Below are 23,955 nucleotides of genomic sequence, written 5' to 3' on the forward strand. Positions count from 1 at the left end.
GTGCCTCCCTGCCACACTTGCTGGGGCCAGGGGACCCTGGGCCTCCCACATTTGTGCCCACGGAGCGAGTTGGGCCCACGGAGTCCAGACCAAGGCGGCAGGGACACTTGAAAGGGGAGGTCGAGGCGCCAATGGTGTGGCTGGAAACAGAAACGACCCAGCAGAGATCCCTTCCACGGGCGAAACTGCTACCCACCGAGCATGTGTGAAGCCCAGGGGACCCTAGGCCTCCCAGGTTCATACCTACGGAGCGCCTCGGGCCCATAGGGGCCAGCCCAAGGGGGCAGGGATCCTTGAAAGGGCAGCTCGAAGTGCCTGTGGTGTATCAGGAAAACAAGTGGCGCTGCAGAGGTCCATCCCACGGGCGAAATTGCCTCCCCACTGCTCACGCATGGGGCCCACGGAGCTCCTCGGGCCCAGGGGGGCCAGCCCAAAGCAGCAGGGAGGCTTGAAATGGGAGGTCGAGGTGCCTGTGTTGTGGCAGGTAAACAGAAATGGCGCTGCAGAGGTTCCCCACCAGGCGAAAGAGACTCCACAGCGTGCATGCACAGGGCCCAGGGGACGCTGGGCCTCCCAGGTTCACTGTCACAAAGTACCTTGGGCCCACCGGGGCCAGCCCAAGGCGGCAGGGATGTTTCAAAGGGGATGTTGAGGCGCCTGTGGTGTGGCAGGAAAACAGAAACAGCTCCGCAGAGGTCCCCCCTCTACGGGTGAAAGTGCCTCCCCACCGCGCATACGTGGGGCCCAGCGGACTGTGGGCCTCAAAAATTCGCAACCACGGAGCACCTCGGGCCCAAGGGGCCCAGCCCAATGCAGCAAGGAGGCTTGAAAGGTGGGGTCGAGGCACCTGTGTTTTGGCAGGAAAACAGAAATGGCGCGGCAGAGGTCCCACCTCATGGGCGAAAGTGCTTCCCCATCGTGCATGCGTGAAGCCCAGGGGACCCTGCGCCTCCAAGGTTCATGCCCACGGAGAGCCTCGGGCCGACATGGGCCAGCCTACGGAGGCAGGTAGCCTTGAAAGGGAAGATCGAAATGCCCGTGGTGTGGCAGGAAAACAGAAGCGGCACTGCAGAGGTCCACCCCACGGGGGAACGTGCCTCCCCACCACTCATGAATGGGGCCCAGGGGACCCTGGGAGCCCCAGGTTCATGACCACAGGGTGCCTCGGGCCGAACGGGGCCAGTCCAAAGTGGCAGGGAGGCTTGAAACTGGAGGTCGAGGCGCCTGCGGTGTGGCAGGTAAACAGAAACTGCGAGGCAGAGGTGGCTCCCCACAGGCGAAAGGTCCCCTCCCCAAGGGCGAAAGTGCCTCCCCACCTCTCATGCATGGAGCACAGGGGACCCTGGGACTCCCAGGTTCACGCCCACAGAGTGCCTCGGCTCAGCAGGGCCAGCCCAAAGCGGCAGGAAGGATTGAAAGGGGAGGTCTAGGCGCCTGTGTTGTGGCAGGTAAACAGAAAGAGTGCTGCAGAGGTTTCCCCCCCACGAACGAAGGTGCTTCCCCACCGTGCATGCGTGGGGCCCAGGAGACCCTGGGCTTCCCATGCTCACGCACTCAGAGCGCCTCGAGCGCACGGGGTCCAGCCCAAGGTTGCAGGGAGGCTTGAAAAGGGAGGTCGAGGCCCCTGTGGTGTGGCAGGAAAAAAGAATCGGCGTGGCAGAGGTACCTCCACCAAAAGCGCGTAAGTGCCTCCCCACTGCCAATGAGTGGGGCCCGGGGTACCCTGAGCCTCCCAGGTTCTCGCCCATGAAGCACCTCGGGCCCACAGGGGCCAGCCGAAGGCGACAGGGAGGCTTGAAAGGAGAGGTCGAGGTGTCCCAGGTACACTGGGGTCCCAAGTTTGCACTTGCAAAGCAGCTGGACCCCGCTGGGGGCCGCCCAAAGAGGCAGAGAGGCTTGAAAGGGGAGGTAGAGGCACCAGTGGAAGGAAAAACAACCGCCACAGTAGATCAGGGTTCTTAGCCCATGGCCCCGCCCACCGCACCCCTGCCGCGCATGCACGGGGTAGCGGGGACCCTAAGGTCCCGGGTTCACGTGCCCAGAGCGACTCTACACCGCGGGCCGCCGCCAAAAAGCAGGGAGGCTTGAAAGGGGAGGTCAAGGCACCAGTGGAAGAAAAAAAACCAGCGCGGCAGAGCAGGGTTCTTGACCCCTGGCCAACGCCACGCCTCCACTGCCGGGTATGCGCGGTTTCCTGGGGACCCTGGGGTCCCAGGTTAGAGGCCCCAGATCAGCTGGACACTGCGGGGGACTGCCCAAAGAGGCAGGGATGCTTGAAAAGGGAGGTCGAGGCACGGGAGAAAGGAAAAGAAACGCCACTGTTGAGCAAGGGTCTTGGCCCATGGACACCCCCCCACCCACGCCACCACTGCCACGCATGCACGGTGTCCCGGGGACCCTGTGTTCCTGGGTTTGAATCCCTGGAGCAGACGGACCTCGCGGGGGGCCGCCCAAAGAGGCAGGGAGGCTTGAAAGGGGAGGTCGAGGCACTGGTGGAAGGAAAAAAAACCGGCGGGGCAAAGCAGGGTCTCGGCCCTGGCCCCCTTCACGCGCCCCCCTGCTGCGCATGCGTGGGGTCCAGGGTTCACACTCCCAGAGTGGCTGGACCCCGCGGGGCGACGCCCAGAGAGGCAGGGGGTCTTGAAAGGGGAGGTCGAGGCCCTGGTGGAAGGAAAAAATCCGCCACTGTAGAGCAGGAGTCTTGGCCCATGACCCCCCACACGCAGCCCCTGCCGCGCATGCGTGAGGTCCCAAGGACTCCTGGGTCCTGGGTTTGCACCCCCGGAGTGGCTGGACATTGAGTGGAGCCGCCAAAAGAAGCAGGAAGGCTTGAAAGGGGAGGTCAAAGCACCAGTGGAAGGAAAAAAAAACCGGCGCGGCAGAGCAGGGGTCTGCCCCTGGCCAATCCCACGCGCCCCCTGCTGCCCATGCGCAGCGTTCCGGGTTTGCACCCTCGGAGTGGCTGGTCCCTGCAGCACGCCGCCCAAAGCAAGTAAGAGGCTTAAAACGAAAGGTCCAGGCAAAGAAAAGTCGAGACACCGGTGGAAGGAAAAAAACTAGCAAGGCAGAGGAGGGGTCTTGGCCCGTGTCCCCACGTGCCCCCTGCCACGTATGCGCGGGGTCCCGGAGGCCGTTGATTCCCGGGCTCACACCCAAGGAGGGGCTGGACCCCCCAGGGGGCAGCCCAAAGAGGCAGGGAGGCATGAAATGGGAGGTCGAGGCATCGGTGGAAGGAAAAAAACCCGGCAAGACAGAGCAGGGTTCCTGGCCCCGGGCACCCCGCAACACCCACCCTACCGCACATGCGTAGGGTTTCGGAGACCCTAGGGTCCTGGGCTCGTGCCCCTGGAGAGGCTGGGCCCCGGGTTTGCCGCCCAAAGTGACAGGGAGGCTTGAAAGGGGAGATCGAGGGACCAGTGGAAGGAAAAAAAAGAGATGCAGGGCAGGGCTATTGGCCCCTGGCCCCACCCCACGCCCAATCTGCCGCGCATGCGCAAGGTCTCTGAGAACCTAGGGTCCAGGGTTCACGACCCCGGAGCGGCTGGACCCAGCAGGCTACTGCCCAAAGAGGCAGCGAGGCTTGAAATTGTAGGGTGAGGCACTGATAGAAGGAAAAAAAAAAACCGCCACGGTAGAGCACAGGTCTTCGCCCATGGCCACCACGCCACCGCTTCCACGCATGCGCGGGGTCCCTGGGACACAGGGGTCCCACGTTCGCACCCCCGGACCGGCTGGAGACCGCGGGGGGCGCCCAAAGGGGCAGGGAGGCTTCAAAAGGGAGGTCCAGGCACAGGTGGAAGGAAAAATTCCGGCGAGGCAGAGCAGGGGTCTTGGAGACTGGCCCCACCCACGCCCCCTCTGTAGAACATACGTGGGGTCCAGCGAACCCTGGGGTCCCGGATTTCAGCCCCCGTAGAGGCTGGACCCCGCAAGGTGCCGCCTAAAGAGGCAGGGAGGCTTGAAATGGGAGGTCGAGGCACCGGTGGAAGGAAAATTAACTGGCGAGGCAGAGCAGGGGTCTTGGTCCTTGGACCCCCTCACGCCCTCCCTGCCGCATATGCGTGGTTTCCTGGGGAACCTGGGGTCCAGGGTTCATGCCCCCGGAGAGGCTGGGCCATGCAGGGTGCCGCCCAAAGCTGCAGGGACTCTTGAAAGGGATGTCGAGGCACCGGTTAACGGAAAAAAACGGCGCGGTAGAGCCGGGGTCTTGGCCCCTGGCCCTGCTCACGCCGACCCTGACGTACCTGCGCGTGTACTGGGGACCCTGGGGTCTCAGGTTCGCGCCACCGGATTGGCAGGGCCCCGAGGGTTGCAGCCAAAAGCGGCACAGAGGCTTGAAAGGGGAGGTCGAGCCACCGGTGGAAGGAAGAAAAACCGGCGCCTGGCCACTCCCTCGCCGCCCCTACCGCGCATGCGCGGGGTTCCGGGTACCCTGGGGTCTCTGGATAGCGCCCCTGGAGCTGCTGGGCCCCGCGGGTTGCCGCCCAAAGCGGCAGAGAGGCTTGAAAGGGGAGGTTGAGTCTCCGGTGGGTGGAAAAAAAAACGGAGCGGGAGAGCAGTTGTCTTGGCCCCTGACCCACTCCACGCCGCCCCTGCCGCACCTGCGTGGGGTCCCAGGGAACTTGGGGTCCCGGGTTCGCGCCCCCAGAGCGGCTCGGCCCCGCAGGGGACCGCCCAAAGAGACAGGGAAGCCTGACAGGGGAGGCCGAGGTACCGCTGGAAGAAAGAACAACCCAGTGTGGCAGAGCGGGTTTTGGGGCCTCTGGCTGCCCCCTGCCACGCATGCGTGGGTTTCCTGGGAAACTGGGGTCTTGAGTTCGCTCCCCTGGGGCGGTTGGGCACCCCGGCGGGCTGCACAAGGAGGCAGGGAGTCTTGAAAAGGGAGGCCTAGGCACCGGTGGAAGAAAAAATAACCCGGCACGGCAGAGCAGGGTCGGGGTCCCTAGCCTATCCCTGCTGTGGACGCACGAGTCCTGGGCACCCCGGGGTCCCAGGTTCGAGCCCCCGGAACGGCTGGGTCCCGCTGGGGGCCCCCCAAGGCCGCAGGGAGGCTTGAAAGGGGAGGCCGAGACAATGGTGGAGTAAAAAAAAAAACCCGGCGCGGCCCCACGTGGGATCCCCCAGGACCGATGCATGCGCCGCAGGGGTGGGCCAGGGTCCCAGAGGCTCCATGGACACGAACCCGGAATCCTAATGTCCCCGGGACCAGCGCATGCGCGGCAGGGGGAGCCAGGGGCCCCGAACCCTGCTCTGACTCGCTGTTTTTTTTTCCTTCCGCCAGTGCCTCGACCTCCCATTTCAAGCCTGCCTGCCTCTTTGGGGGACCCCTGCGGTGTTCAGCTGCTCTGGGGTAGTGAATCTGGGACGCCAGTGTCCCTGGGACCCCGCGCATGCATGGCAGGTGGGGCTTGGTGGGGGGCAGGGGCAAAGACCCCTGCTCTGCCTCGCCAGTTTTTATTCCTTCCACCAGTGCCTCGACCTACCTTTTCAAGCCTCCCTGCCTCTTTGGGCGGCCCCACGCGGGGTACAGCCAGTCCTGAGGCGCCAACCCGGGACCCCTGGCCTTTCAAGACTTCCTGCTTCTTTGGGGGCAGGGTCCCCTTGACCGGGCTCATGCGCGGCAGGGGTGGCATGGGGAAGGCCAGGGGCCAAGACCCCTGCTCTACATCGTCAGGTTTTCTTCCTTCCACCGGTGACTACACCTCCCCTTTCAAGCCTCCCTGCCTTTTTGGACAGCACCCCACGAGGTCCAGCTGCTCTGGCAGAGTGAATCCAGAACCCCACAGTCGTGTCACCCTGCGCATGCGCGGCAGGGGACTCGGGGGAGGGGGGGATCAGGGGCCAAAACCCCTGCTCTGCCTCGCCAGTTTTTTTTTCCTTCCACGGGTGCCTCGACCTCCCCTTTCAAGAATCCCTGCCTCTTTGGGCGGCTCCTTGTGGGGTGCGAACAGGGGACCCCTGGCCTTTCAAGCCTCCCTGCCGCTTTGGCGGGCACCCCGCGGGGACCACCCCCTCCAGGGACGTGAACGGGGGACCCCAGGGTCCCTGGGACACCGCGCATGTGCGGCAGGGTGTGCGTGTGAGGGGCCAGGGGCCATGATCCCTGCTCTGCCTCGCCGGTTTTATTTCCTTCCACCGGTGACTCAACCTCCAATTTCAAGCCTCCCTGCCCCTTTGGGCGGCACCCTGCTGGGTCCAGTCCCTCCGGGGGCGCGAACGTGCGACCTCAGAATCCCTGGACCCCGCGCTTGCGCGGCAGGGGCGGCATGGGGGGTGCAGGGTCCAAGAACCGTGCTCTACCACAGCGGATTCTTTTCCTTCCACCGGTGCCTCGACCTCCCCTTTCAAGCATCCCTGCCGGTTTGGGCGGCACCCCGCAGGGCCCAGCCACTCCGGAGGCATGGGCCCCGATCCCCAGGGTCCCCAGGACCCCGCACATGAGCGGCAGGGGTGGCATGGGGGGGGCCAGGGGCCAAGACCCCTGCTCTCCCTCGGCGGTTTTTTTTCCTTCCACGGGTGCCTCGATCTCCCGTTTCAAGACTCCCTGCCTCTTTGGGCGGCTCCTTGTGGGGTGCAGCCGCGCTGGGGGTGTGAACCCGAGACCTCAGGGTCCCTAGGACCCCGCACATACATGGCGGGAGGGGGGGCGTGGGGAAGGCCAGCGGCTAAGACCCCTGCTCTGCCTCGCCAGTTTATTTTCCTTCTACCGGGGCCTCGACCTCAACTTTCAAGCCTCCCTGCCTCTTTGGGTGGCCCCCCGCGGGATCTAGCCACTCCAGCGGTGCAAACCCGGGACCCCAGGGTCCCCAGGATCCCGCGCATGTGCAGCAGGGGCGGTGTGGGTGCGGCCATGAGCCAAGATCCCCGCTCTGCCGCGCCAGTTTTTTTCCTTTCACCGGTTCCTAGACCTCCCCTTTGAAGCCTCTCTGCCTCTATGAGCGGCCCCACGTGGGGCCAGGCCACTCTGGGGTCGCGAATCCGGGACCCCAGGGTGTCCGGGACCCCGTACATGCATGGCAGGGATGGCGTGATGTGGGCCATGGGCCAAGACCCCTGCTGTACCGCGGCTTTTTTTTTCCTTTCACCGGTGATTCGACCTCCCATTTCAAGCCTCCCTGTCTCTTTGGGTGGGGCTTCCTATGGCCCAGCCACTCCGGGGGTGTGAACGCGGGACCCTGTGCATGTGCTGCAGGTGTGGCGTGGTGGGGGCCAGGGGCCAAGACGCCTGCTCTACCACGCCAGTTTTTTTTCATTCCACCGGTGCCTCGACCTCCTCTTTCAAGCCTCCCTGCCGGTTTGGGCGGCACCCCACGGGGCCCAGCAGCTCCGGCGGCGCACACCCAGGACCTCAGGGTCTTTGGGACGCCGCGCATGCGTGGCACGTTGTGGGTGGTGGGGGCCAGGGGCCAAGACCTCTGCTCTGCCTCGTCGGTTTTTTTCCTTACCCCAGTGCCTCAACCTTCCGTTTCAAGCATCCCTGCCTCTTTGGGCCGCCCTCCGCGGGGTCCAGCAACTCCGGCAGCGCGAACCTGGGACCCCGCGCATGCGCGGCAGCGGGTGCGTGGGGTTGGCCAGGGGCCAAGGCCCTTGCTCTGCCGCGCCGTTAATTTTTCCTTCCACGTGTGCCTCAACCTCCTCTTTCAAGTCTCCTTGCCGGTTTTAGCGGCACCTTCCGGGGCCCAGCCACTGAGGGGACGCCAACCCGGGACACCAGGGTCCCCGGGACCCCACTCATGCGCGGCAGGTGTGGCGTGGGGGTGGCCAGGGGCCTAGAACCCTACTCTACTGCGCCGTTATTTTTCCTTAAACCGGCGCCTTGACCTCCCCTTTCAAGCTTCCCTGCCGTTTTGAGTGGCACCCCGCAGGGCCCAGCCACTCTGGGGGCGTGAACCCGGGACCCCAACGCATGCGTGGCAGGAGAGATGGGTGACCAGGTGCCAAGACACCTGCTCTGCCTCACCAGTTTATTTCCTTCCACCGGTGTCTCGATCTCCCCGTTCAAGCCTCCCTGACTCTTTGAGCGGCCACCTGCGGGGTCCAGCCGCTCTTTGGGCATGAAACCGGGACCCAGGGTCCCCGGGACCCCATGCATATGCGGAAAGGGGGGCGAGGGGTTGGCCAGAGGGCAAGAATTTGCTCTATTGTGTCGGTTTTTCGTCCTTCCATCAGTGCCTCGACCTCCACATTCTAGCTTCCGTTCCGCTTTGGGCGTCACCCCTCAGGGCCCAGCCACTCCAGGAGTGAGAACACCGGACCCAGGGTCCCCAAGACCCCGCGCATGCGCAGCATGGGGGGCTTGGTGTGGGCCAAGGGCCAAGACCACTGCTTGACAGTGGCGTTTTTATTTCCTTCTACTGGAGCTTCGATCTCTCTTTTCAATCCTCACTGCCGCTTTGGACGGCAACACGCTGGGCTCAGCCACTCCGGCGGTGTGAACCTAGGACTCTGTGCATGCGTTGCGGGGGGGGCTTGAGGGAGCCAGGGGCCAAGACCCCTGCTCTGCCTCGCCGGCTTTTTTCCTTCCACTGGTGACTCAACCTCCCCTTTGAAGCCTCCCAGCACATTTGGACGGCCCCCTGCGGGGTCCAGCCACTCCGGGGGCACGAATCCCGAACCCGAGTGTCCCCAGAAACATAAGCATGTGTGGCAGGTGGGGCGTGGTGTTGACCAGGGGCCAAGACCCTTTCTCTGCTGCGCCGTTTTTTTTTTCCTTCCGCTGGTGACTCAACCTCCCCTTTCAAGCCTCCGTGCCGCTTTGGACGGGGCCCCTGGGGGCCAAGCCACTCCCCGGAAGGGGCGGCGTGGGGGTGGCCAGGGGCCAACCCTTGCTCTGCCTCGCCTGTATTTTTTCTTCCACTGGAGACTCAACCTCCCTTTTGAAGCATCCCAGCCCATTTGGGCGGCCTCCCGCGGGGTCTAGCCATTCCAGGGGCACGAACCCCGGACTCTAGGGTCCCCAGGAATGCGCGAATGCATGGCATGTGGGGCGTGGTGTTGACCAGGGGCCAAGACCTCTTCTTTGCTGCGCATTTTTTTTTTTCCTTCCGCCGGTGCTTCGACCTCCCATTTCAAGCTTCCGTGACGCTTTGGGCAGAGCCCCCCGAGGCCAAGCCGCTCCGGGGACATGAACCCGGGAGCCCGGGGTACCCAGGACCCCACGCATTCACGGAAGGGGTGGCATGGGGGTTGCGAGGGGCCAAGACCCCTGCTCTGCCTCGCCGGTTTTTATTCCATCTACCTGTGCTTCGACCTCTCCTTTCAAGCCTGCCTGCCCCTTTGTCGGCCCCGCACGGGGTCCAGTCACTCCTGGGGCACGAACCCAGGACCCCAGGGTCTCTGAGACCCCACACATCCGTGGCAGGGTTTGTGGGGTTGGCCAGATGCCAAGACCTCTGCTCTGCCTCGCCCGTTTTATTCATTCCACCGGTGCCTTGACCTCTACTTTCAAGTATTCCTGCCGCTTAGGGCAGTGCCCCAAGGGCCCAGCCACTCCAGAGCACGAACCCGGGACCCCAGAGTCCCCGGGACCCAAGGCATGCACGGCAGGAATGGCTTGGTGGGGGAGGGGGCCAAAAACCCTACTCTGCCACACTGGTTAATTTTCCTTCCACCCCTACCTCGACCTCCCCTTTCAAGCCTCCCTGCCACTTTGGGTTGCACCGTGCGTGGCCCATCCACTCTGGGGGAGGGAACCCGGGACCCCAGGGAACCAGGGACCCCGCGCATGTGCGGCAGGTGGGGCCCGGTGGGGGGCCAGGGCCAAGATCCCTGCTCTGCCTCGACCTCCCCTTTTAAGCATCCCTGCCACTTTGTGCGGTGCCCCCCAGGGCCCAGCCACTCGGTGGCATGAACACAGGAACCTGTGCATGCTTGGCAGGGTTGGTATGCGGGGTCCAGGGGCCAAGACCCCTGGTCTGCCTTGCCTGTTTTTTCTTCCTTCCACCGGTGCCTCGACATCCCCTTTCAAGTCTCCCTGTCTCTTTGGGTGGCCCCCCGCGGTGTCCAGCCATGCCAGGGCCTCGAACCCGGGACACCGCGCATGCGCGACAGGGAGGGCATGTGGGGGCCAGTGGCCAAGACCCCTGCTCTACTGCACCGATGTTTTTTCCTTAAACCGGTGCCTCATCCTCTCCTTTCAAGCCCCCATGCCACTTTGGGTGGCACCCCGAGGGGCCCAGCTGCTCTGGCGGTGCAAACCCGGGACCCCAGGTTATTCGCGACCCCACGCATGCGTGGCAGGGGTGGCGTGGTTGGGGCCAGGGGCCAAGACCCCAGCTCTACTGTGCCGGATTTTTTTTCCTTTTGGCCCACTTGGGCCCAAGGCACTCCATGGTCACTAACCTGGGAGGCCCAGGGTCCCCTGCCCCTGCGCATGCGCTGTGGGCAGGCACTTTTGCCTCTGGGGTAGGACCTCTGCCACGCCGTTTCTGTTTTCTTGCCACACCACGGGCTCCTCAACCTCCCATTTCAAGCCTCCCTGCCCCGTTGGGCTGGCGCCCCGCTGGCCTGAGGCGCTCCGTGGACACGAACCTGGGAGGCCCATGGTCGTCTGGCCCCCACGCATGCACTGTGTGGAGTCACTTTCGATTATGGGGAGGAACTCTGCTGCACGTTTTCTGTTTTCCTGTCACACCAGAGGTGCCTTGACCTCCCCTTTACAGCCTCCCTGCTGCCTTGGGCTGGCCCCCGTGGACTCCAGGCCCTCCGTGGGCATGAACCTGGGAGGCTCTGCGTTCCCTTTGCCCCATGCATGCACGGTGGGGAGGCACTTTCGCCCGTGGGTGGGGACTTCTGCTGCGCCTTTTCTGTTTTCCTGCCACACCACAGGCGCCTCGACCTCCCATTTCAAGCAGCCCTGTTGCTTTAGGCTGGCTCCCGTGGGCCTGAGGCGCTCTGTAGGCGCGAACCTAGGAGGCTCAGGATCCCCGGACTGCGCGCATGCGCGTTGGGGAGACAATTCCTCCCGTGGGGCGGGCCCTCTGCCGTGCCGTTTCTCTTTTCCCGCCACACCACAGGTGCCTCGACCACCCCATTCAGGCCTCCATGCCGCCTTCGGCTGGACCCCGTGGGCCTGAGATGCTCCATGGTTGAGAACCTGGGAGGCCCAAGGTCCCCGGGCCCCTCTCATGCACAATGGGGAGGGACTTTTGCCCGAGGAGGGGGATCTCTGCCGCACCATTTCTGTTTTCCTGCCACACCACAGTTGCTTCAATCTCCCCTTTCAATCCTCCCTGCCACCTTGGGCTGGACCCGTGGGCCCAAGGAACTCCATGGGTACGAACCTAAGAGGCCCAGAGTCACCTGGGCCCAGTGCATGAGCGGAGAGGAGGCACTTTTGCCCCTGGTGGGTGACCTCTTTTGCACCGTTTCTGTTTTCCTGCCACACCACAGGTGCCGCAACTTCCCATTTCAAGCCTTCCAGCCGCTTTGGGCTTGTCCCCGTGGGCCCAAGGCCCTCCGTGGGGGCAAACCTGGGAGACTCAGGGTCCCTGGGGCCCCACACATGCACAGTAGGTAGGCACTTTAGTCCGTGGGTGGGGAATTCTGCCTCGCCATTTCTGTTTTCCTGTCATACCCCAATCGCCTCGATCTCCCCTTTCAAGGGTCGCTGCCACATTAGGCTGGACCCCATAGGCCTGAGGCACTCTGCAGCACAACGCTGGGAGGCCCAGGGTCCTCTGGACACCACGCATGTGAGGCGCTTTTGCCCGTGGTGGGGGACCTCTGCCATGCCGTTTCTGTTTTCCTGCCACACCACAGGTCCCTCAAACTTTCCTTTCAAGCCTCCCTACCTCCTTGGGCTGGCCCCCGTGGGCCCAAAGCACTGTGTGTCCAGGAACCAGCGAGGTCCAGGGTACCCTGGGCCCCATGCATGTGTGGTCGGGAGGCATTTTCGCTAGCTGGGGGAGACCTCTTCCATGTCGTTTCTGTTTTCCTGTCATACCACAGGTGCCTCGAACTCCCCTTTCAAGCCTCCTTGCCTTGCCGCCTTGGGCTTGCTCCTTTGGGCCCGAGGTGCTCAGTGGGCATCAATCTGGGAGACGCAGGGTCCACTGGGCCTCGTGCATGCACTGTGGGGAGTCACTTTTGCTCATGGGGGGTGACTTCTGCCACTCCGTTTCTGTTTTCCTGTCACACCACAGGTGCCTCGAACTCCCCTTTCAAGCGTCCCTTCTGCTTTGGGCTGGCCCTACCTAGCCCGAGGCACTCCGTGTGTGTGAACCTGGGAGTCCCAGGGTACTCTGGGCTCTGTGCATGGGCGGTGGGGAGGCACTTTCGCTTGTGGCAAGGGGACCTTTTCTGCTGCGCCTTTTCAATTTTCCTGACACACCACAGGCGCCTCAACCTCCCCTTTCAAGCCTCCCTGCCATCTTGGGCTGGCCCCCACTGGCCCAAGGCGCTCCGTGGGCACAAAACTAGGAGACCCAGCTTCCCCTGGGCCACACGCTTGCACGGAGGGGAGACAATTTTGCCCTTGGGTGGGGACTTCTGCCGTGCCATTTGTTTTCCTGCCACACCACAGGTCCCTCGACATCCCCTTTCAAGCCTCCCTGCTGCCTTCGGCTGGCCCCTGTGGGCCCAAGGTGCTTTGTGGCAGTGAACTCGGGAGGCCCAGGGTCCCCTCGGCCCTGCGCATGTGTGCTGCTGAATCACTTTTGCCTGTGGGGGTAGACCTCTGTCGCGCAGTTTCTGTTTACCTGCCACACCACAGGTGCCTCGACCTACCCTTTCAAGCCCCCATGCCGTTTTGGGCTGGTACGGCAGAGGAGAGGGGCCTGCCCCCCCCGCCCCACAGAAGAAAGTGCCTTCCCAGAAGCCTCTGCGTTGGGCCCCGGGCATCCTGCCTGTCTCTGGTTCACACCCACGGAGCAAGTTGCAATTGCGGGGGACAACCTATCGCGGCAAGAAGGCCCAGAAGGGAAGATAAGTCTTGAAAGGGGAGGTAGAGTCAACTGAGGAAGGAAAAAAAAATGGCGTGGCCAAGGAGGGGGATTTGAGTCACCCCAAGGATGAAAGTGCCTTCCGAGCCACCTCTGTGCGAGGCCCTGTGGAACCTATCATCTCTGGTTCGCACCTATGGTGTGTGTTGCTCCAGTGCGAGGCAGCCCAAAGTGGCAGGAAGGCCCAGAAGGGAAGATAAGGCTTGAAAGGGGAGGTAGGGCCACCTGTGGAAGGAAAAAAAATGGCGTGGCCAAGGAGGGGGTCCTAGGTCCACCCACAGAGGATAGTGCCCTCCCCCCAGCCCCTGCACAGGGCCCCGGGGATCCTGGCATTTCTGGTTCACAAACATGGTGCGTGTCACCCATGCGTGGGGCACTTCTGTGTGGCAACAGGGCCCAAAAGGGAAGATAAGGCTTAAAAGGGGAGGTAGAGGCACATTTGGAAGGAAAAAAAAAGGCGAGGCAAAGGAGGGGAGCCTGGGTCCACCCGCAGATGATGGTGCCTTCCAGGAGACCTTGCGTGGGGCTCTGGGGATCTTGGCATCACTTGTTGACACCCATAGTGCTTGTCACGCACATGGGGGGCACCCCTAAAGGGCACGGAGGCCCACAAGGGAAGATAAGGCTTGAAAGGGGAGGCAGAGGCACCTGTGGAAGGAAAATAAACTGTGCAGCAGATGAAGGGGACCTAGTTCCCCGCAGTTAGGAAGTGCCTTCCCAGCAGCCCCTGTGCGGGGCCCCGGCAATGCTGGCATCCCTGGTTCACACCCACAGTGCATGTCACGCCCACAGAAGGTACCCCAAAGCATTGAGAATGCCCAGAATGGAAATTAAGTCTTGAAAAGGGGGGTAGAGGAACCTGTAGAAGGAAAAAAAATGACGCAGGAGAGGAGGGGGGTATGGGTCCCCCCATGAACGAAAGTACCTTGTCAGCAGCCCCTGCACTGGGACCCAGGGATACTAGCATCAGAGGTTCCCACCCGCAGTGCATGTCACTCCCACAGGGGGCACTCCAAAGCAGCAAGAATGCCCAGGTGGCAAGATACTGCTTGAAAGGAGGTAGAGTCACCTGCAGAAGGAAAAATAACAGTGTGGCAGAGGAGGGGGCCTGGGTCTCCCCACGCACAAAAGTGATTTCCCAGCATCCCCTGTGAGTGGCCCTGGGCATCCTGGTATCCCTGGTTCACACCCACGGTGCGAGTTGCAACCACAGGGGCGACCCAATGTGGCAAGAGAGCCCAGAAGGGAAGATAAGGCTTGAAAGGGGAGGTAGAGGCACTTGTGGAAGGAAAATAAATGGCACGGCCGAGGATTGGGTCCTGGTTCCTCCCAACGGAGGAAAGTGGCTTCCCACCAGCCCTTGCGTGGGGTCCTGGGGATCCTGGTGTCACTGGTTCACACCAATGGTGCATTCACGCCAACAGGCGGCACTCCTAAGTGGCAAGAGGGCCAAGAAGGCAACATAAGGCTTCAGAGGGGATGTGAAAAATGAAATATCTTCCCATAAAAACTACACAGAAGCATTCTGTGAAACTTCTTTCTATACTGTTCATTCATCTCACAAAGTAGAAAATTTCTTTTGACTGAGTAGTTTTGAAACACTCTTTTTGTAGAATCTGCAAGTGGACATTTGGAGCGCTTTGAGGCCTATCATGGAAAAAGGTATATCTTCAAATAAAAACTACACAGAAGCATTCTGTGAAACTTCTTTCTGATCTGTGCATTCATCTCACTCAGTTGAACCTTTCTTTTGATTGAGCTGTTTTGAAACACTCTTTTTGTGGAATGTGCAAGGGGATATTCGGAGAATATTGAGGCATACTGTGTAAAACGAAATATCTTCTCCTTAAAACTACACAGAAGCATTCTGTGAAACTACTTTCTGATCTGTGCATTCATCTAACAGAGTAGAAAATTTCTTTTGATTGAGCAGTTTTGAAACACACTTTTTGTAGAATCTGCAAGTGGACATTGGGAGATCTTTGAGGCCTATGGTGAAAAACGAAATATCTTCAAGTAAAAACTACACAGAATCCTTCTGTGAAATTTCTTTCTATTCTCTGCATTCATCTCATAGTGTTGAACCTATCTCTTGATTGGGTAGTTTTCAAACACTCTTTCTGTATAAACTGTAAGTGGACATTTGGAGCACTTTGAGGTTTATCGTGGTAAAAGGAAAATCTTCAAAAAAAAACTACACAGAAGCATTCTGTGAAACTTCTTTCTGATCTGTGCATTCAAATAACAGAGTTGAACCCTACTTTTGATTGAGCAGTTTGGAAACACTCTTTTTTTAGAATCTGCAAGTGGACATTTGGAGAACATTGAGGACTATGGTGAAAAAAGAAATATCTTCCCATAAAAAGTACACGGAAGCATTCCGTGAAACTTCTTTCTGATCTGTGCATTAAACTAACAGAGTTTAACCTTAGTTTAGATTGAGCAGTTTTGAAACAGTCTATTTGTAGAATCTGCAAGTGGACATTTGGAGAACATTGAGTCCTACAGTGAAAAACGAAATATCTTCCCCTAAAAACCACACGGAAGCATTCTATGAAACTTCTTTCTGATCTGTGCATTCAACTAACGGAGTTGAAGCTTACTTTTGATGGAGCAGTTTTGAAACACTCTATTTGGAGAATCTGAAAGGGGACATTTGGAGAACATTGAGGCCTACGTTGAAAAACGAAATATCTTCCCATAAACAATACACAGAAGCATTCTGTGAAACTTCTTTCTATTCTGTTCATTCATTTCATAAAGTAGAACCTTTCTTTTGACGGACCAGTTTTGAGACACTCTTTTTGTAGAATCTGCAAGTGGACATTTGGAGCGCTTTGAGACCTATCGTGAAAAAAGTTATATCTTCAAATAAAAATTACACAGAAGCATTCTGTGAAACTACTTTCTGATCTGTGCATTCATCTCACTGAGGTGAACCTTTCTTTTGATTGAGCTGTTTTGAAACACTCTTTTTGTTGAATCTGCAAAGGGATATTTGGAGAATAGTGAGGCATACGGTGTAAAACGAAATATCTTCCCCTTAAAACTACACAGAAGCATTCTGTGAAACTACTTTCTGATCAGTGCATTCATCTAACAGAGTAGAACCTTTATTTTGATTGAGCAGTTTTGAAACACTCTTTTTGTAGAATCTGCAAGTGGACATTTGGAGATCTTTGAGGCCTATGGTGAAAAATGAAATATCTTCAAGTGAAAACTACGCAGAATACTTCTGTGAAATTTCGTTCTCTTCTCTGCATTCATCTCACAGTGTTGAACCTTTCTTTTGATTGGGTAGTTTTGAAACACTCTTTCTCTATAAACTGCAAGTGGACATTTGGAGTGCTTTGAGGCCTATCGTGGAAAAAGGAATATCTTCAAATGAAAGCTACAGAGAAGCATTCTTTGAAACTTCTCTCTGATCTGTGCATTCAAATATCAGAGTTGAACCTTACTTTTGATGGATCAGTTTTAAAAAACTTTTTGTAGAATACGCAAATGGACATTTGGAGAACATTGAGGCATATGGTGAAAAAAGAAATATCTTCCCATAAAAACTACACGGAAGCATTCTGTGAAACTTCTCTCTGATCTGTGCATTCAACTAACAGTGTTTAACCTTAGTTTTGGTGGAGCAGTTTTCAACCACACTGTAGAATCTGCAAGTGGACATTGGGAGAACACTGAGGCTTATGGTAAAAAACGGAACATCTCCCCACAAAAACTACACAGAAGCATTCTGTGAAACTTCTTTCTATTCTGTTCATTCATCTCACAAAGTAGAACCTTTCTTTTGACTGAGCAGTTTTGAAACACTCTTTTTGTAGAATCTGCAAGTGGACATTTGGAGCACTTTGAGGCCTATCATGGAAAAAGGTTTATCTTCAAATAAAAACTACACAGAAGCATTCTGTGAAACTACTTTCTGATCTGTGCATTCTTCTAACAGAGTTGAACTTTTCTTTTGATTGAGCTGTTTTGAAACCCTCTTTTTGTAGAATCTGCAAGTGGACATTTGGAGATCTTTGAGGCCTCTGGTGAAAAACGAAATATCTTCAAGTTAAAACTACACTGAATACTTCTTGGAAATTTCTTTCTATTCTGTGCATTCATCTCACAGTATTGAACCTTTCTTTTGATTGGGAAGTTTTGAAACACTCTTTCTGTATATACTGCAAGTGGACATTTGGAGCGCTTTGAGATCTATCGTGGAAAAAGGAATATCTTCAAATAATAACTACACAGAAGCATTCCGTGAAACTCCTTTCTGATCTATGGATTCAAGTAACAGACTTGAAACTTAGTTTTGATTGAGCAGTTTTCAAACACACTTTTTGTAGAATCTGCAAGTGGAAACTTGGAGAACATTGAGGCCTCTGGTGAAAAAAGAAATATCTTCCAATAAAAACTACACGGAAGCATTCTGTGAAACTTCTCTCTGATCTGTGCATTCAACTAACGGAGTTTAACCTTAGTTTTGATGGAGCAGTTTTCAACCACTTTATTTGTAGAAGCTGCAAGTGGACATTGGGAGAACATTGAGGCCTACAGTAAAAAAGGGAACATCTCCCCACAAAAACTACACAGAAGCATTCTGTGAAACTTCTTTCTATTCTGTTCATTCATCTCACAAAGTAGAACCTTTCTTTTGACTGAGCAGTTTTGAAACACTGTTTTTGTAGAATCTGCAAGTGGAAATTTGGAGAACATTGAGGCAAATGGTGAAAAAAGAAATATCTTCCCATAAAAACTAGACGGAAGCATTCTGTTAAACTTCTTTCTGATCTGTGCATTCAACTAACAGAGGAGAACATTTCTTTTGATTGAGCGGTTTTGAAACACTCTTTTTGTAGAATCTGCAAGTGGACATTTGGAGATCTTTGAAGACTATGGTGAAAAACGAAATATCTTCAAGTAAAAACTACAGAGAATACTTCTGTGAAATTTCCTTCTATTCTTTTCATTCATCTCACAGTATTGAACCTTTCTTCTGATTGGGTAGTATTGAAACAGTATTTCTGTATAAACTGTAGGTGGACATTTGGAGCACTTTGAGTCCTATCATGGAAAAAGGAATATCTTCAAAAAAAAACTACACCAAAGCATTCTGTGAAACTTCTTTCTGATCTTTGCATTCACCTAACAGAGTTGAACCTTACTTTTGATTGAGCAGTTTTGAAACACTCTTTTTGTAGAATCTGCAAGTGGAAATTTGGAGAACATTGAGGCAAATGGTGAAAAAAGAAATATCTTCCCATAAAAACTAGACGGAAGCATTCTGTTAAACTTCTTTCTGATCTGTGCACTCAACTAACAGTTTAACCTTAGTTTTGACTGAGCAGTTTTGAAACACTCTATTTGTAGAATCTGCATGTGGATATTTAGAGAAAATTGATGCCTGCGGTGAGAAACGAAATATCTTCCTATAAAAACTACACAGAATCATTCTGTGAAACTTCTTTCTATTCTGTTCATTCATCTGAAAAAGTAGAACTTTTCTTTTGATGGAGCAGTTTTGAAACACTCTTTTTGTAGAATCTGCAAGGGGTTATTTTGAGAATATTGAGGCATACGTTGTAAAACGAAATATCTTCCCCTTAAAACTACACAAAATCATTCTTTGAAACTACTTTCTGATCTGTGCATTCATCTAATGGAGTAGAACCTTTGTTTTGATTGAGCAATTTTGAAACACTCTTTTTGTAGAATCTGCAAGTGCACATTTGGAGATCTTTGAGGCCTATTGTTAAACACGAAATATCATCAAGTAAAAACTACACAGAATACTTCTTGGAAATTGCTTTCTATTCTCTGTATTCATCTCACAGTATTGAACCTTTCTTTTGATTGGGTAGTTTTCAAACACTCTTTCTGTATAAACTGCAAGTGGACATTTTGAGCGCATTGAGGCCTATTGTGGAAAAAGGAATATCTTCAAATAATAACTACACAGAAGCATTCTGTGAAACTCCTTTGTGATCTGTGGATTCAACTAACGGAGTTGAAACTTACATTTGGTTGAGCAGTTTTCAAACACTCTTTTTGTAGAATCTGCAAGTGGACACTTGGAGAACATTGAGGCCTCTGGTGAAAAAAGAAATATCTTCCCATAAAAACTACACGGAAGCATTCTGTGAAACTTCTTTCTGATCTGTGCATTCAACTAACAGAGTTTAATCTTAGCTTTGATTGAGCAGTTTTGAAACACTCTTTTTGTAGAATCTGCAAGTGGACATTTGGAGAACATTGAGGCCTATGGTGAAAAAAGAAATATTTTCCCCTAAGAACCACATGGAAGCATTCTGTGAAACTTCTTTCTGATCTGTGCATTCAACTAACAGAGTTGAACCTTACTTTTGATTGAACAGTTTAGAAACACTCTATTTGTAGAATCTGCAAGTGGACATTTGGAGAACATTGAGTCCTACGGTGAAAAACGAAATGTCTTCCCATAAGAACTACACAGAAGCATTCTGTGAAACTTCTTTCCATTCTGTTCATTCATCTCACAAAGTAGAACTTTTCTTTTGATGGAGCAGTTTTGAAACACTCTTTTTGTACAATCTGCAAGTGGACATTTGGAGATCTTTGAAGCCTATGGTGAAAAACGAAATATCTGCAGGTAAAAACTACACAGAATACTTCTGTGAAATTTCCTTCTATTCTCTGCATTCATCTTATAGTATTGAACATTTCTTTCGATTGGGTAGTATTGAAACAGTCCTTCTGTAGAACCTATAAGTGGACATTTGGAGCGCTTTGAGTCCTATCGTGGAAAAAGGAATATCTTCAAAAAAAAACTACACAGAAGCATTCTGAGAAACTTCTTTCTGATCTTTGCATTCACCTAAGAGAGTTAAACCTTGCTCTTGATTGAGCAGTTTTGAAACACTCTTTTTATAGAATCTGCAAGTGGAATTTTGGAGAAAATTGAGGCAAATGGTGAAAAAAGAAATATTTTCCCATAAAAAGTACACGGAAGCATTCTGTTAAACTTCTTTCTGATCTGTGCATTCAACAAACAGAGTTTAACCTTAGTTTTGACTGAGCAGTTTTGAAACACTCTATTTGTAGAATCTGCAATTGGACGTTTGGAGAAAATTGAGGCCTGCGGTGGAAAATGAAATATCTTCCCATAAAAACTACACAGAAGCATTCCGTGGAACTTCTTTCTATTCTGTTCATTCATCCCACAAAGTAGCACCTTTCTTTTGACTCAGTAGTTTTGAAACACTCTTTTTGTAGAATCTGCAAGTGGACATTCGGGGCGCTTTGAGGCCTATCATAGAAAAAGGTATATCTTCAAAGAAAAACTACACAGAAGCATTCTGTGAAACTACTTTCTGATCTGTGCATTCATCTCACTGACTTGAACCTTTCTTTTGATTGACCTGTTTTGAAACACACTTTTTGTAGAATCTGCAAGGCATATTTGGAGAATATTGGGGCATACGCTGTAAAACGAAATATCTTCCCTTTAAAACTATACAGAAGCATTCTGTTAAACTACTTTCTGATCTGTGCATTCATCTAACAGAGTAGAACCTTTCTTTTCATTGAGCAGTTTTGAAACACAGTTTTTGTAGAATCTGCAAGTGGACATTTGGAGATTTTTGAGGCCTACGGTGAAAAATGAAATATCTTCAAATAAAAACTACAGAGAATACTTCTGTGAAATTTCTTTCTCTACTCTGCATTCATCTCACTGTGTTGAACGTTTCTTTTGATTGGGTAGTTTTGAAACACTCTTTCTGTATAAACTGCAAGTGGACATTTGGAGCGCTTTCAGGCCTATCGTGGAATAAGGAATATTTTCAAATACAAACGACACAGAAGCATTCTGTGAAACTTCTTTCAGATCTGTGCATTCAACTAACAGAGTTGAACCTTACTTTTGATTGAGTAGTTTTGAAACACTCTTTTGTAGAATCTGCAAGTAGACATTTGGAGAAAATTGAGGCCTATGGTGAAAAAAGAAATATCTTCCCATAAAAACTACATGGAAGCATTCCGTGAAACTTCGTTCTGATCTGTGCATTCAACTAACAGAGTTGAACCTTACTTTTGATTCAGCAGTTTTGAAACACTCTTATTGTAGAATCTGCAACTGGATATTTGGAGCACTTTGAGGCCTATCGAGGAAAAAGGTACATCTTCAAATAAGAACTACACATAAGCATTTTGTGAAACTACTTTCTGATCTGTGCATTCATCTCACTGAGTTGGACCTTTCATTTAATTGAGCTGTTTTCAAACTCTATTTTGTAGAATCTGCAAGTGGACATTTTGTTAACATTGTGGCCTCTGGGGAAAAAAGAAATATCTTCTCATGAAAACTCCACAGAAGCATTCTGTGAAACTTCTTTCTGGTCTGTGCATTCAACTAAAAGAGTTGAACCTTTCTTTTGATTGAGCAGTTTTGAAACAATCTTTTTGTAGAATCTGCAAGTGGACATTTGGAGATCTTTGAGGCCTATGGTGAAAAACGAAATATCTTCAAGTAAAAACTACACAGAATACTTCTGTGAAATTTCAATCTATTCTCTGCATTCATCTCACAGTGTTGAACCCTTCTTTTGATTGGGTAGTTTTGAAACACTTTCTTTATAAACTGCAAGTGGGCATTTGGAGTGCTTTGAGGCCTATCGTGGAAAAAGGAATATCTTCAAATAAAAACTACACAGAAGCATTGTGTGAAACTTCTTTCTGATCTCTGGATTCATCTAACAGAGTTGAAACTTACTTTTGATTGAGCATTTTTGAAACACTCTTTTTGTAGAATCTGCAAGTGGACATTTGGAGAACATTGAGGCCTACGGTGAAAAATGAAATATAATCTCCTAAAAACTACACAGAAACATTTTGTGAGATTTCTTTCTATTCTCTTCATTCATCTCACACAGTAGAACCGTTCTTTTGATTGAGCAGTTTTGAAACTCTTTTTGTAGAATCTGCTAATGGACATTTGGAGAAATTGGAGGCCTACAGTGAAAAACGAAATATCTTCTCATTAAAACTATGCAGAAGTATTCTCTGAAAGTTTTTTCTGATCTGTGCGTTCATCTAACAGAGTAGAACCTTTCTTTTGCTTGCACAGTTTTGAAACACTCTTTTTGTAGAATCTGCAATTGGATATTTGGAGATCTTTGAGGCCTATGGTGAAAAACGAAATATCTTCAAGTAAAAACTACACAATACTTCTGTGAAATCTCTTTCTATTCTCTGCATTCGTCTCACAGAGTTGAACCTTTTGTTTGAGCTGTTTAGAAACACTCTTTTTGTAGAATCTGCAAGTGCATATTTGGAGAACATTGAGGCATACGGTGTAAAACAAGATATCTTCCCATTAAAACTACACAGAAGCATTCTGTGAAACTTCTTTCTGATCTGTGCATTCATCTCACAGAGTAGAACCTTTCTTTTGATTGAGCAGTTTTGAAACACCCTTTTTGCAGAATCTGCAAGAGGACATTTGGAGATCTTTGAGGCCTGTGGTGAAAAACGAAATATCTTCAAGTAAAAACTACTCAGAATACTTCTGTGGAAATTCATTCTATTCTCTGGATGCAACTCACCGATTTGAACCTTTCTTTTGATTGAGCAGTTTTGAAACACTCTTTTTGTATAAACAGCAGGTGGAAATTTGGAGCGCTTTGAGGCCTATCGTGGAAAATGGAATATCTTCAAATATAAACTACACAGAAGTAATCTGTGAAACTTCAATATGAACTGTGCATTCATCTCAGAGAGTGGAAACTTTCTTTTGTTTGTGCAACTTTGAAACTCTCTTTTCCTAGAATCTGCAATTGGACATTTCTAGAGCATTGAGGACTATGGTGAAAAAAAATATCTTCCCATAAAAACTACACGGAAGTATTCTGTGAAACTTCTTTCTGATCTGTGCATTCATCTAACAGAGTTGAAACTTACTTTTGATTGAGGAGTTTTGAAACACACTTTTTGTAGAATCTGCAAGTGGACATTGGGAGAACATTGAGGCCTACAGTGAAAAACAAAACATCTTCCCCTAAAAACTACAAATCAGCATTTTGTGAAAATTCTTCCTATTCTGTTCATTCAACTGACAGAGTAGAACCTTTCTTTTCATTGAGCAGTTTTTAAACACTCTTTTTGTAGAATCTGCAAGTGGATATTTGGAGAACATAGAGGCCTACGGTGAAAAACGAAATATCTTCCCATTAAAACTGCGCAGAAGCATTCTGTGAAACTTATTTGTGATCTGTGCATTCATCTAATAGAGTAGAACATTTCTTTTGATTCAGCAGTTTTGAAACCCTCTTTTTGTAGAATCTGCAAGTGGACATTTGGAGATCTTTGAGGCCTACGGTGAAAAACGAAATATCTTCAAGTAAAAACTACACAGAATACTTCTGTGAAATTTCTTTCTATTCTCTGCATTCATCTCACAGAGTTGAAACTTTCTATTGGTTGAGTAGTTTGAAACACTCTTTCTGTATAAACTGCAATGGGACATTTGGAGTGCTTTGAGGTCTATCGTGGAAAAAGGAATATCTTCAAATAAAAACTACACAGAAGCATTCTCTGAAACTTCTTTCTGATCTGTGCATTCAGCTAACAGAGATTAACCTTACTTTTGATTGAGCAGTTTTGAAACAGTCTTTTTGTAGAATCTGCAAGTGGACATTTGGAGAACATTGGGGCTTATGTTGAAAAACGAAATATCTTCAAGTAAAAACTACACAGCATATTTCTGTGAAATTTCTTTCTATTCTCTGCATTCATCTCATGGAGTTGAACATTTCTATTGAATGAGTAGTTTTGAAACACTCTTTCTGTGCAAACTGCAAGGGGGCATTTGGAGCGCTTTGAGGCCTAACGTGGAAAAAGGAATATCTTCAAATAAAAACTACACAGAAGCACTCTCGGAAACTTCTTTCTGGTCTGTGCATTCTACAAACAGAGTTGAACATTACTTTTGACTGAGCAGTTTTGAAACAGTCTTTTTGTAGAATCTGCAAGTGGACATTTG

At 52.2% G+C, this 23,955-nt stretch overlaps 1 pseudogene; it reads right to left on the reverse strand.

The window, feature by feature from the left end:
* Positions 1-14,328: 14,328 nt before the first annotated feature.
* LOC134733712 (uncharacterized) overlaps positions 14,329-23,955 on the reverse strand; it is a 194,794-nt pseudogene continuing 185,167 nt past the window's right edge.

The sequence above is a fragment of the Symphalangus syndactylus genome, chromosome 2, assembly GCF_028878055.3.
Source record: "Symphalangus syndactylus isolate Jambi chromosome 2, NHGRI_mSymSyn1-v2.1_pri, whole genome shotgun sequence".
Classification (NCBI taxonomy): Eukaryota; Metazoa; Chordata; class Mammalia; order Primates; family Hylobatidae; genus Symphalangus; species Symphalangus syndactylus.